This window comes from Pelophylax lessonae, assembly GCF_965119305.1.
Source record: "Pelophylax lessonae genome assembly, chromosome: 10".
In the NCBI taxonomy this organism is placed as follows: Eukaryota; Metazoa; Chordata; class Amphibia; order Anura; family Ranidae; genus Pelophylax; species Pelophylax lessonae.
Genome location: NC_138777.1, coordinates 89413284 through 89425834, shown reverse-complemented (window position 1 = coordinate 89425834; position 12551 = coordinate 89413284). Strand labels below are relative to the sequence as shown.

Genomic DNA, 12551 nt, shown 5'->3' with positions numbered 1-12551 from the left:
CCAATTTTCCCAGAACTCTGCACTAAGATACAAGTAAGATTTCTGGCATCCCCTGCAACAAAAATGTTATTTTTGGTCAGATACTCTAAATAGAAACACATCTAAAGGTATGCAGGCCCAGCAGCTTTCCTCAGATAATGACAGATAATTATGAAACCACTCCCATTAGACCCACTCAGACAGAAGCACAGAGGAACAAACAATGATTACAAAAGGTAGGAATCTGCAACAAAGTTTGTTACATTCCTTGTAATGTACATAAATCACCTAGAGGGGAATGTGTTTTTCTCAACAAAAGTGGAGTTACGCTTTAAGCAAGGTTTAAATCTGCAACTGATCTACAGAAATTCAGCAAAAATTGCATTATTAAGTATCCGTATTGCTAATTAGAATATTTTTTTCGAATTCATATTTATTTAAAGATGATTAATAGATGTGGACTAATTCCAAAAACATTTTATGTACTTCTTTATACAAATGGTGAATCTCCCTTGATTATAGCCTCCTGTAATCTCTGTACAGCCACACTAATGCTACATCAGATTCCTCCATCCACACTAGTATACACTGCGCAGATGGACAAATCCCCTGTTGCTGACAGTCAGATTTAGGACTTGTGTTGACAGGCTTTGGCATGTGTCAATGGCATCAGCTTGACATCAGTATGAGATGCTTCTGAGATCATTAGGGCACTGTTTTAGCATGCAGACTGGTCTATGCTGTGTGCCGTTAGTGGGGCCCAGTGCCTTGTATTGTAAGCTGTTCACCATTTTTTCTAACTTTATTAAAATGTTAATGTGACCTTTCATTCATTCAGAGAAGAACGATGACTTCAGGTGAGTTCCGGTGCATTGCAGAAAAATGAAGCATGTCTACATTTTTATGTATTGCACAGCAGCCCACCTTGAGGCAGATTGATTGGATAGAAAACCTTTGTTTTCTATTCTCCCTTTGTGGTCACTGACGTTGATCAGGTAAAGAAAAGCACCTTGCATACACTGTGTGTGAACAAGTCCGCAGAATGCAATCTACCTGCAATTGATGTCCTTCTGACCTGCGTTTGACCTGCTTCAAGTAGGTTTTGCATTCCCCTTGACTTATATGGGAATGAAAAATCTGTCTTATGCAAACAAAAGTCATTGACACGGGCCACTGGGAAGACTCTGTTGCAGGGGCGTAACTACAGGGGTTGCAGGGGTTGCAACCGGGCCCCATGCTTCAGGGGGCCTGTGGGGCTCCCCTGTACACCTGGATAGGAGGGGCGGTAGGGGCAGCATGTAGAGAAATCACTGTCCTCCTTTTTCCTCCAGTAGCTGCAGGAAGAAAACGGTGGCGATTGGTTCCTTCGTATGCTGCCCTCCCCACTCCTCCTATCCAGTTCTCTTGTGTTCTGCTGTCTCTGGGCCCCTGTGTGCTCCCCTGCCCCCCCCCCCCCACTGTGCTCTCTCCCCTCTCCTGCCGGCTGCTGCAGGGGATGTGTCACAATAGAGAACCAGGAAGAGGTCGGTAAATATGTAATTTAACAGCTCCTTCCTTTTCTGAATGGACAGAGTCATAGTCAGTGACATTGTAAAAAAATAAAATAAAATAATACAATTAAAATACCAAAAAATAAAAACTACTGACACCAGTGGGTGAACTTCAAGTATTACAAAGGTCACACTTGCATCTGGGCCCTGGCATTCCACCACTGTGGGAGGCCCCAAGTTGGCAGGAAGGGGTCCCACTGCAGAGCTTGTGAAAGGGTCCTGCTGCGGGACGGTAATAAAGGGCCCCATAATGAGAGTAAAGGGCCCCAGGATTAGTGGGCAGAGCCCTAGGTTTGAAGGGAATGGCCCCGGCCAGGGATCTGGGGGGCCCTTCATTGTTTCTTGCATTGGGCCCTGAAGGTTCTAGTTACGCCTCTGCTCTGTTGCTTTGCCATAAAAGGGGCAAAAGTTCACCTTTGGGGGAAAATAAATAAATAATATTATTTATAATAAATTATATTATTATAATAATAATAAATTACCATATTTTGCATAAAAATAATCAGTGGAATGTCAAGCTTCTGCAGACACTTATTTCCGCTTTCTGCCCATACCTATGCACGGATTCCTGTTAGCAAGTTGGTGGAAGTGTGAATAAATCATGATAGCGCCCATCATTACCCTTGCAGTTCATTGAGAACAACTAGCTGTCTGCTTCAGTGGGTAACGGGACTTTTGCTGGGACAGATTGTTGTGAATAAAGGAAGTGGCTGTGTGGGCGAAAAGGATTCCCCCACCTGCTGTCACAAGAGGGGGGAATCAGGGGGTACGGGAGGAAGTGCTGGAGCATGTTACACGTTACACCCTAAATACAGGTGTACCATCTAACAGGGCCGCTAATAAGGCAGTACAGCCAGCCCTCCTCTACGGGGCCCATCAGTTCAAAAGAGGGGACCTGGCACCTGCTGAGCAGGAGCGATGGCTGTACTGCCTTATTGCCAACTCTTGTGGCTCGCACTGCAACTCTGCCAGCTTCTCCTCCTTTTTCATCCTCCAGCTGCACTGCAGGGGGATTGGTATCTGTGCCCCCACCCCCCTGCTGTCTGGAACTCCCTGTGTGCCCCCTCCCCTGCAACATTGCCAGCTTCCCTGTCTCTTCTCCTGCCAGCAGCTGCTTAGAGCACACAGGGGGATGGAGAGCGGGGATTGTGCGGTAAATATGTACTATTTACCAGCCCCTTCCTTTCCTAAATCAACACAATGAGCGATTGGCACCGATCACTTACTGTGTTCACTCATCACTGAAACATAGAAGATTGTGTTTACTATGCTTGTTTGTAAAAGAACTGGGAGCCTCCGAGCGCTTCCCATTCATTCACTGTCCAGTGCAGCTGAGGCTGTCCGTTTACATCCCTGATATTTTACCAAAGGCCTCCCAACAAGGCTGGTATAAAAATGTAAGAAAAAATGAAAAGCAGGGGGCCCTGTCAAGTGGGCTGTACGGGCCCCCCATGGTTTCTAACAGCAACCCTACCATCTAACATGCTTTAAAGGTGAGCTTAGCCTTTAAAGCCCTCCTGCCTGACTTTGCAGCTTTAACTCTGTCTACGCTATGTGACACACGGGGGAGGGGATTTTCTAAAACTGGAGCACTCAGTATCTGGTGCAGCTGTGCATGGTAGCCAATCAGCTTCTAACTTCAGATTGTTCATTTAAACCTACAACAGTAAAACCAGTCTGTATACGCAGTAAAGCATGCTTGTTATACTCACTGTGGAACCTAAGGGGTTAATCCTCAGCATTGTGTAAAAAGGCTGTTTGATCCTGTCTTCTCTGATTCTCCACTTTTACTGTCCCCAAATTAATTTGCTGATAGAACAGAGCCTTTGGGCACTCTGATTAGTTTCTTTGCAAAGCTGCATCAGATTTTGCACCTTCCAGTTTCCAGTTTTAATAAATAACCCCCATGGTGTCAGAGCTTACACAGTGTTGACAATGTCATCTCCTCCATCACATGATCAGTGTTGGGGGTAACGAGTTACAAAGTAACGGATTACAGTAACTACATTTCTTTTTTTGGTAACGAAGTAACGTAATTAGTTACAATACTAATATTGGTAACTACACTACTTTACTAGGCTATAGGAACGTGCTTTCCTGCGTTACCCAAGCCGTGCGATACAATCGTTATTTCGAAGAATAGAGAGGGATGAAGTTTATGACTTTTTGTTGCACTTTATGTTTTATTCTGTTTTTTCAGGTTTTGTTCTCATGTTTCCCATAGCCTGTGTTTATACAGTAAACCCCCCTCCATTGCGGGGGTTACGTTCCGGACCCAGCCGCGAAAAGTGAAATTCCGCGAAATAGAAAAACCCTATTAAAATGCATTGTAGGCGTGTTAATTTTACTGTCACTGTACGTGTAAAAGCATTTTAAGGTCTTTAAACACACTTTTAAAACAATAGAAACTCATTTAAACACATAAAAGATACTAAGAGACAGAGCAAGAGCTATGGAAAACACAAAAATATTTCATTTTTAATGATTTATAAAGTAAAATAACATTACAAAAAAAAACGCGAATTACCGGGACCGCAAAAACTGAACCGCGATGGAGCGGGGGATTACTGTACAATAAACCCTATGCAGAAAGAGTGTCATGTATCTTCTTCTACACGGTCATATAAGAAAGAGGAAAGTAAAGTAATAAGTAGTGAAGTTACTTTTCAAATGCAGTAACTAGTAAAGTAATCTCGTTACAATTTAAAGAAGTAACTAGTTACATTTTTTGAGTAACTACCCCAACACTGCACATGATAGTGTTCGGGCCCAGAAACTGGCCATAATGTCTGAGCACTGCATTATTGGAGGAGGTTAGATGTTCTCCCATCTGAAAACACCAGGTTCCTTAGTCCCAGTTCACACTGGGGCGACTTAGTCGCCTGACAAGTCACGCTCCATTCAGTGCAATGGAACCGTTCTAATTGAAGAGACTCAAGTCACTCCGACTTGGAAAAAGGTTCCTGCACTACTTGGGGGCAACTTTGGAGCGGCTTGCATTGACTTCTATAAGAGTAGTTGTTTGCAAGCCACGCTAAAGTCGTGCTGCACGGGGCGCCTTCAGAGTCTGGTGACTTTGATGTCGCCCCAGTGTGAACCGAGCCTTACATAGCTATAAAGCAACATGAGATTGTGGAGAAGGTGCCTATAAGAGTGTAAGCTCTAACACCATCCAACAGGAAGCTTACACATGGTTAGGACTGTGGAGGAATATAGTGGCATGGTTTGTATGCATACATTTTCTTCCCCAAAATCTTGTACCAAATGACTTTTTTGTTTGGATAATCAGTTTGTATCCAGAACTAGGATTAGTGTATGGCTAGGACCTATAGTGGCTGCATGTTCTGCTATGACTATATTTGCATCCTTGTGCTTTTTTATGCACATTTCCAAAGCAGATGCAGAGCAAGCTGGGGGCATCATGTCTACACAATGTCTAAAAATCCCCCAAAAAGATGCATTTATGGCTAGACCTTGACTAAAGCCCCGTACACACGTACCGATCGTCGGCCGAACGATCGGCCGTCTTTTGTCCGAGGGCTGTCTTGTCTGTTGAAAAGTGCAAAAGACTGCACACAAATTTTGTCGGCCAACAACAGCCGACTACAGAAGTGATGTCATGTGATGGTTAACTTTCCTTGTCTTTTTTCTTTTCTGAGCATGCCCAGTCTTGCAAATCTGCTGTCTGTCGGCCGAAATCTGTACTGACTGGCGAACAATCGGCCGTTCTGGTGTTGGCCAACAAAAATTTTAATGCCTGCGCGACAGATTCTGTTCGGCCGAAAATGCGCTGTCGGCTGTCGGAAGCATCATACTAACAAGCCTACAATCGGCCGATCGGTCGTCGGCCGAATCTTTACGGCCGACAATCGGTACGTGTGTACGGGGCTTAACACCTACCATTTGAGGGCAACCCACACACCAGTATAAATTTCCATGTGAGTAAATTGCTATCTTCCCAATGTAATGAGGGCGGCCTCATAAAGGGTTGGTATTGGAGTATATGGGATGTTGTCACAAGTCTAATGCCTGGTACACACGATGACATTATCGGACAAATGATCATCCTGTTTTTTTTTTTTGCTAGTCTCATATTGAAAATGAAAAGTTTACTAAAGTTACAAAAATTCTTGTGCGACAGAATAAAAATTCTCAAAGTAATGTAATGTATTGTAGTGTATTTGTATTTTTGAACGACAACTGTACCGATTAAATGAAAATTGTTTGATCTGGTAACGTACCAGAAAAATATTTCTTCTTGTCCCATCATATAATTTCACATACAGTATCTAACAAAAGTGAGTACACCCCTCACATTTTTGTAAATATTTTATTATATCTTTTCAAGTGACAACACTGAAGAAATGACACTTTGCTACAATGTAAAGTAGTGAGTGTACAGCTTGTATAACAGTGTAAATTTGCTGTCCCCTCAAAATACCTCAACACACAGCCATTAATGTCTAAACCACTGGCAACAAAAGTGAGTACACCCCTAAGTGAAAATGTCCATATTGGGCCCAATTAGCCATTTTCCCTCCTTGGTGTCATTGACTCGTTATTGTTACAAGGTCTCAGGTGTGAATGGGGAGCAGGTGTGTTAAATTTGGTGTTATCGCTCTCACTCTCTCATACTGGTCACTGGCAGTTTTAACATGGCACCTCATGGCAAAGTATTCTCTAAGGATCTGAAAAAAAAGATTTGTTGCTCTACATAAAGATGACGTAGGCTATAAGCAGATTGCCAAGACCCTGAAACTGAGCTGCAGCACGGTGGCCAAGACCATACAGCGGTGGTTTAACAGGACAGGTTCCACTCAGAACAGGCCTTGCTATGGTTGACCAAAGAAGTTGAGTGCACGGGCTTAGCATCATATCCAGAGGTTGTCTTTGGGAAATAGACGTATGAGTGCTGCCAGCATTGCTTCAGAGGTTGAATTGGTGTGGGGAGGGGGGGGGGAGTCAGCCTGTCAGTGCTCAGACATACGCCCCACACTGCATCAAATTTGTGTGGCTGTTGTCCCAGAAGGAAGCCTCTTCTAAAGATGATGCACAAAAAAGCCTGCAAGCAGTTTGCAAGCAGTTTGCTGAAGATAAGCAGACTAAGGACATGAATTACTGGAACAGGTCACCAAGAGAAACATATTTGGTTCAGATGGTGTCAACTGTGTGTAGAGGCAACCATTTGAGGAGTACAAAGAGTGTGTCTTACCTACAGTCGAGCATGATGGTGGGATTGTCATGGTCTGGGGCTGCATGAGTGCTGCTGGCACTGGGGAGCTACAGTTCATTGAGGGAACCATGAATGCCAACATGTACTGTGACATACTAAAGCAGAGCATGATCCCCTCCCTTCGGAATCTGGGCCGCAGGGCAGTATTCCAACATAATAATGACCTCAAACACACCTCCAAGATTACCACTGCCTTGCTAAAGAAGCTGAGGGTAAAGGTGATGGACTGGACAAGCATGTCTCCAGACATAAACCCTATTGAGCATCTGTGGGGCATCCTTAAACAGAAGATGGATGATCGCAAGGTCTCTAACATCTATCAGCTCTGTGATGTCATCATGGAGGAGGGAAGAGGACTCCAGTGGCAACCTGTGAAGCTCTGGTGAACTCCATGCCCAAGATGGTTAAGGCAGTGCTGGAAAATAATGGTGGCCACACAAAATATTGACCCTTTGGGCCCAATTAGGACATTTTAACTTAGGGGTGTACTCACTTTTGTTGCCAGCAGTTTAGACATTAATGGCTGTATGTTGAGTTATTTTGAGGGGACAGCAAATTTACACTGTTATACAAGCTGTACACTGACTACTTTACATTGTAGCAAAGTGTAATTTCTTCAGTGTTGTCACATGAAAAGATAGAATAAAATATTTACAAAAATGTGAAGGGTGTACTCACTTTTGTGAGATACTGTAAATTGTTGTGATTGGATCTCGAAAGCTGTGTACTAATAATCGCTTTGAAAGTGGTATTTTTCTTACGATTTTCTGATCCTGTATACGAGGGACAACTCTCGTGTGCCATTTTGACATCTCACCTCATCTCATACATTTCAAGCGTATAAAACTATTTTAAAGCTACAAACAGGATTCTTATATTATTATCCCACAGAACATAGTCCAGCATGAGAGCTAAACAGAATGAGAAATGCAAATCACCTTGATAAGTATTCCTATAATGCAGATTTTCTAACCTCTAGATGACCAATGACTTTTTATTAATTATGTATGTATGTCGTTTTAATGCGCATAAAGCAAAAGGTAAGCAAAATTATTTATTATTAATGTTTTATTAATATTTTTAATATTATACAGGATTTATTTTAAGCTAACAGTTTGCACAGCACTTTAGAATATGAGAGGAGACAGCCCAGTTACAATGTAATTCAAAACTAGGAGGTTAAGAGGGTTAGGAAGGTTGACAGCTTATGATTTAATTGACAAGCTGCCAAGAAAGAACAACCAGTATCACTTATTCTGGCCCAAAGATACAAAGTGGTGAAAAGCTGCCATGTATAGTGCTATTAAGGAGATACGTGTTCATCTACACTTTACTATACAGCTACCCTTAAAAGCTTTTTTGAAATCATGTAAAATAATACCTATGCTAAGACATGGCTTGACATAAAGCATGTTACTCATATAGGGCTTGGAATACAAGCTCCTTAAAACTGAAGTTGAATCTGCTTATATTTTCCTTTCCCTGGTTCCTCCCTCCCCCCTCATTCCCATGCTAATGTCATTTTTAAATAAAACATTACTATTTTCATTACATCCTTCATTTTATACCCAGTGATGTCATCACTTGGTCTCTGTGCCTCTGTCTGCAATACAGGCAGATCATGGCTGGCAGGAGTGGCTGTCCTGAAAACATCAGACCGCCCCAGGTAACGCCTACATGTAATGCTGTGCATCCATGATTGAGAGAACTGAAATCCAGTGAATGAAATGGACAGTCAAGTCGGGGAGCAAAGGGATAAAAGATGCTGGGTGTTTGTCAGAGGTGGGCTCTGTGGGACTTGCTGCAGTTTTTAGTGCACACTGTGAGAAGCTCACAATATCCAGTAAAATCAGACTAAAGCTCAGCACATGTTACAATCTGATTGTATAACTACTTTTAGCACTACCAACAACTGTGTAGTGCAAGGGCCTACCTGATTGGATACCGATTTATTGGATCATTTAGGTGGGTCCACATATTACATGGTTTTGGTGAATCTAAATTTAATTGTGTGGTCAGATTGTAAGGCTCGGTTCGCACCATGGCGTTCTGGATCGTGAACAGAATCGCCATGATTCAGCGCGTGATCCTGAATCATCGCAAAATGCAGGATGCGCTATTACTTTCAATGTAACCCCAATTGGGCAGCAGGCGTCCCGCGATTCTTTTTGTGCAATTTTCCTGCGATGCGTCAGATGACAATTGTGGCAAAATAGCGTCACGACTGGGGTGCCATTGAAACTAATGGGGATCGCAAGAGCATCCTGCGTTTTGTGTGATTTTGCCAGAATTGTCGCCTGATAAATCACGGTAAAATTGCGCAAACAGAATCGCGGGACGCCTGTCGCCCAATTGGAGTGCCCTTAATAGAAACAAAGATCACAAGCGTGTCCCCCATTTTGCAGGCGATTCGGGATCACAGGCAGAATCGCGGCAATTCCACCCGCGATCCGGAATGCCATGGTGTGAACGGAGACTAACATGTATAGTAACCCTAAGCCTTTTCAGTACAGAAGAGGAGCCTACACAACTGCGCAGGACTGAAGGTTAAGCATCATTCACACCAGGTTGCCTTTAAGGGTTTCTGCTGTGCTTTTTGCATCTTTTACAGCGATTTGCTTTTTGCATTTTTTATGGCAAATCTGTTGTTGAAAAACACAAATTGCAGCAAAATCGCACTACATGCTTTTCTGCAGCTTCTCCATTGAACCAAAAAAGCACAGTTTTGCATTTAAAAAAGTCCCTGACTCTTTCCAAAAAAACGCAGAGGCACAAAAATGCATTGATGTGAACGTTTTCCGTAGGAACCCATGTTAAAAATAATGTCCTGCGTTTCTGCAAAAAAGCACAAAAAAAAAAAAAAAACGCATAGGTGTGAATGGAGCCTAATACTGGAGTACAGAAATGCGGTAGTGAGCACAGTTTTCAATGACTGACGGGTGTCATTGTCCTCATATGGACTGAAATTGAACCACCTATACAGGAGCAAACCTACCAAGAGATCGAAGGGTTAATGTAGTTCCAAGCCGCAATGCTCCACAGATCACAAAGTTAACTCATCGTACTTTCCAAATCCAAGAGTAACCCATAGCATCCAATCACACGCCACCTTTCATGTTGTCAGACAATGAAGGGTAATTAGTGGTGGCTTGTTCTGGGTCACTTTACTCTGGACACTGTCATTGCCTAATTAAATAATAGTGCCCAGTAATGTCACATGTCACCGGTGTCGCTCTGCGAGTTCAGGTAATGGCAATGGAATGATCACAGATGCAGCAGTACCGGAACAAGAGCACCGAGAGCTCTACATGGCTTGGCAAGACATTCACAGGGAGGGTCAAAGGGATTTAAATAGTGCCCATGAATTAATAATATAGCTGCAGCAGGAAGGAGTGCAGACAGCAGCCCTATGTCCTCCCTGCTTCAAGGGGCATCTTACCTGCTGCTGGTACAGGTCCTTGTCACTGGGATGGAGCAGGCATCCACTCCTTGGTGTAGAAAAGATGTGTAAAGAGGAGACAGAGGGAGGAGGAGAGATCCAGGGAGGGAGATGTGTAGGAGAAAAGAGAACCCTGCCCCTACAGGAGACTCACAGCCACAGGGGAGGGGGAGTGACACAGAGGAGGAGAGCCAAGGATGCCACTCATGGATTGGAGAGCAAGAGGATGGGCATACAAGGATACTGAGGACAGCTATATGGATCAATCTGTATAGAGGTTCAGGGGGTGAGAGCGGTGACACAAGCCATGACAGCACTGCGTGTACAGCCAAGCCTGCATTGATGGGTTAATGCACAGCCTGCACACAGGAAAAAGGGGAAGTCTGTCATCATGTGCGGAAGTCAGCAGTTCAAGTTAATTTTTAGACAGTGAAATCTGCAGCCTCAGACAATCTGCCACTTGTTCTTATCGGCTGAGCTGGAAAATGCTATTTGACCCAATAAAAAAAAGCCTGAGCTGAAGTCGCTTTACGGTGACTGAGAGCCAGGATTAGGAATCCCCCGGCATGCTTGGTGCACCCCCTGCTGATGTCAGGTGGAGGTGCATGTTTCCGTGTAGGGCCCATTCAAACCGTCGCCTTGTAAAGACACACATGTCGTTTCCTCAAAGTGCATGATGAGTTTTTAGCGCATTATTTAGGGCTCATTTAGATCAGGTGCAGTTGGACGTATTTTAAACGCAGTATGAACGCATGTGCAAGAAGAAAAATGCCAATGAGGGTAGTTTATACCGTTGTGATTACTTTCATGTGTGTTAAAAAAAAGTACAGCATGCTTTTTTCCGCAAGCAAACATACTGAAACTCAAGTGAGCACACGACAGACACATGTAAATATATCATAAGGGACGCATTTACACCTCAATACCTGCGTTCTGTGTGCGGTTTCAGATGTGTGTTTATATGCACATAAAATATATTTGCAGAGAGTTTGCCTCACATTTGCAGTGCGTTTTTAGGCATTATTGTTATCTACTGAGTTGCATTTACATGCGTTTATGGAGCATTCATGCGCATTCACATGAGTTATGGTGCATGTGTGAAAAAATGCTGTACTTTTTTTAAATACACATGAAGGCACCGCAATCACTACCAGGACAAGTTCATCCAGCGCCAGAGGTGAAACTAGAACCCTTAGGGCTCTGATGCAAGAAACCATGAAGGGACCCCCAGCCAGGGCTCTTCACTCCCATCACGGGGCTCTTTATCACGGTCCCCTTCACATATGCTGCAACAGGCCCCCTTCCTGCCATCTTTGGCCCCCCTTGGGCTCGGTTGCAAGTGCAACCTTTGCGACCGTGGTAGCTCTGCCACTAACGTCAGTTTTTTATTTTTGTATAGGTTTTTAGGAGCCCCATTGGTGGGCTTTGGCAAAATATCAGGGGTCCAAACAGATCTTTGATGTTGCACCTTTGAAAGAGAGGAAGGAGATTGATGACACAGCCCTCAAACTCCATCTCTGTAGCCTCAGCTGCACAGAATGAATGGGCAGGAATTGCTCTGTACAGAGAATCCCGTTCATTCGCAGTTTACATCACAGTTTACTATGCTTCAGTTATGAATGAATGAACAGAGTCAGTGATCAGTACTGATCACTGAATCTGTCCATCCAGAAAAGGAAGGAGCCGGTAAATGACTTATTTACAGCTCCCTTACCCATTCTCCATACTGACAGATCCCAGCAGCAGCTGGTGGGAGAGGGAGGACCAGGGGAGCACACAGGATCCTGGGGGGCAGCAGGTGACACATAACCTGGATAGCAGGGGCGGTATATAGAGTAACTGATCCCCCACATTTTCCTCCTGCTGCCGCTAAATGTCTACAGCAGGGAGAGGAGGAGAAGCAGGCTTTCAGCAGCTGCAGGAGGAAAATGGAGGCATTGATTCCCTCTATATGCCACCCCTGCTGCACCTCCTATCCAGGTTTACAGGTGTAGCACCCAACAGGTAGGTGCTAGGTAAATGTATAGTGGGCCTTGTCTGCCTAACAGCAGGGCCATGATTTCTGTAGTAAGGTGTCATGAGTTCCAGATGTGTTGACCTGAAGGAGAAATCTCCCCACTGGCTCCTGTGAGAGACTTCTCATAGGGCAGTGGAGGAAGCCCAATCAGGGGACACATCCAGGCTTGTAGCTACCCCAGAAGGCAGATTATGCTGCAAGGAATTCTGGAAGTGGGTATAAGTTTGGGGGAGCATGTGACGCAGGTGTCTTTGGCGGGAGCAGTGTCCCAGGAGGGAGAGAACGGCTGTCTTCACTCCTATCTGAGGAAGCGGATGTCTCGGGGTGTCGCCT

General features: G+C 44.1%; 1 protein-coding gene across 1 annotated transcript in view; it reads right to left on the bottom strand.

The window, feature by feature from the left end:
* Nucleotides 1-10390, bottom strand: part of SLC25A22 (solute carrier family 25 member 22) — a 166664-nt gene extending 156274 nt beyond the window's left edge. Inside the window, exon 1 of the mRNA XM_082269931.1 lies at nucleotides 10202-10390. The gene's annotated coding sequence lies outside the window, so the exon portion shown is untranslated. The remainder of the gene's footprint in view (nucleotides 1-10201) is intronic.
* Between the last annotated feature and the right edge of the window lie 2161 nt (nucleotides 10391-12551).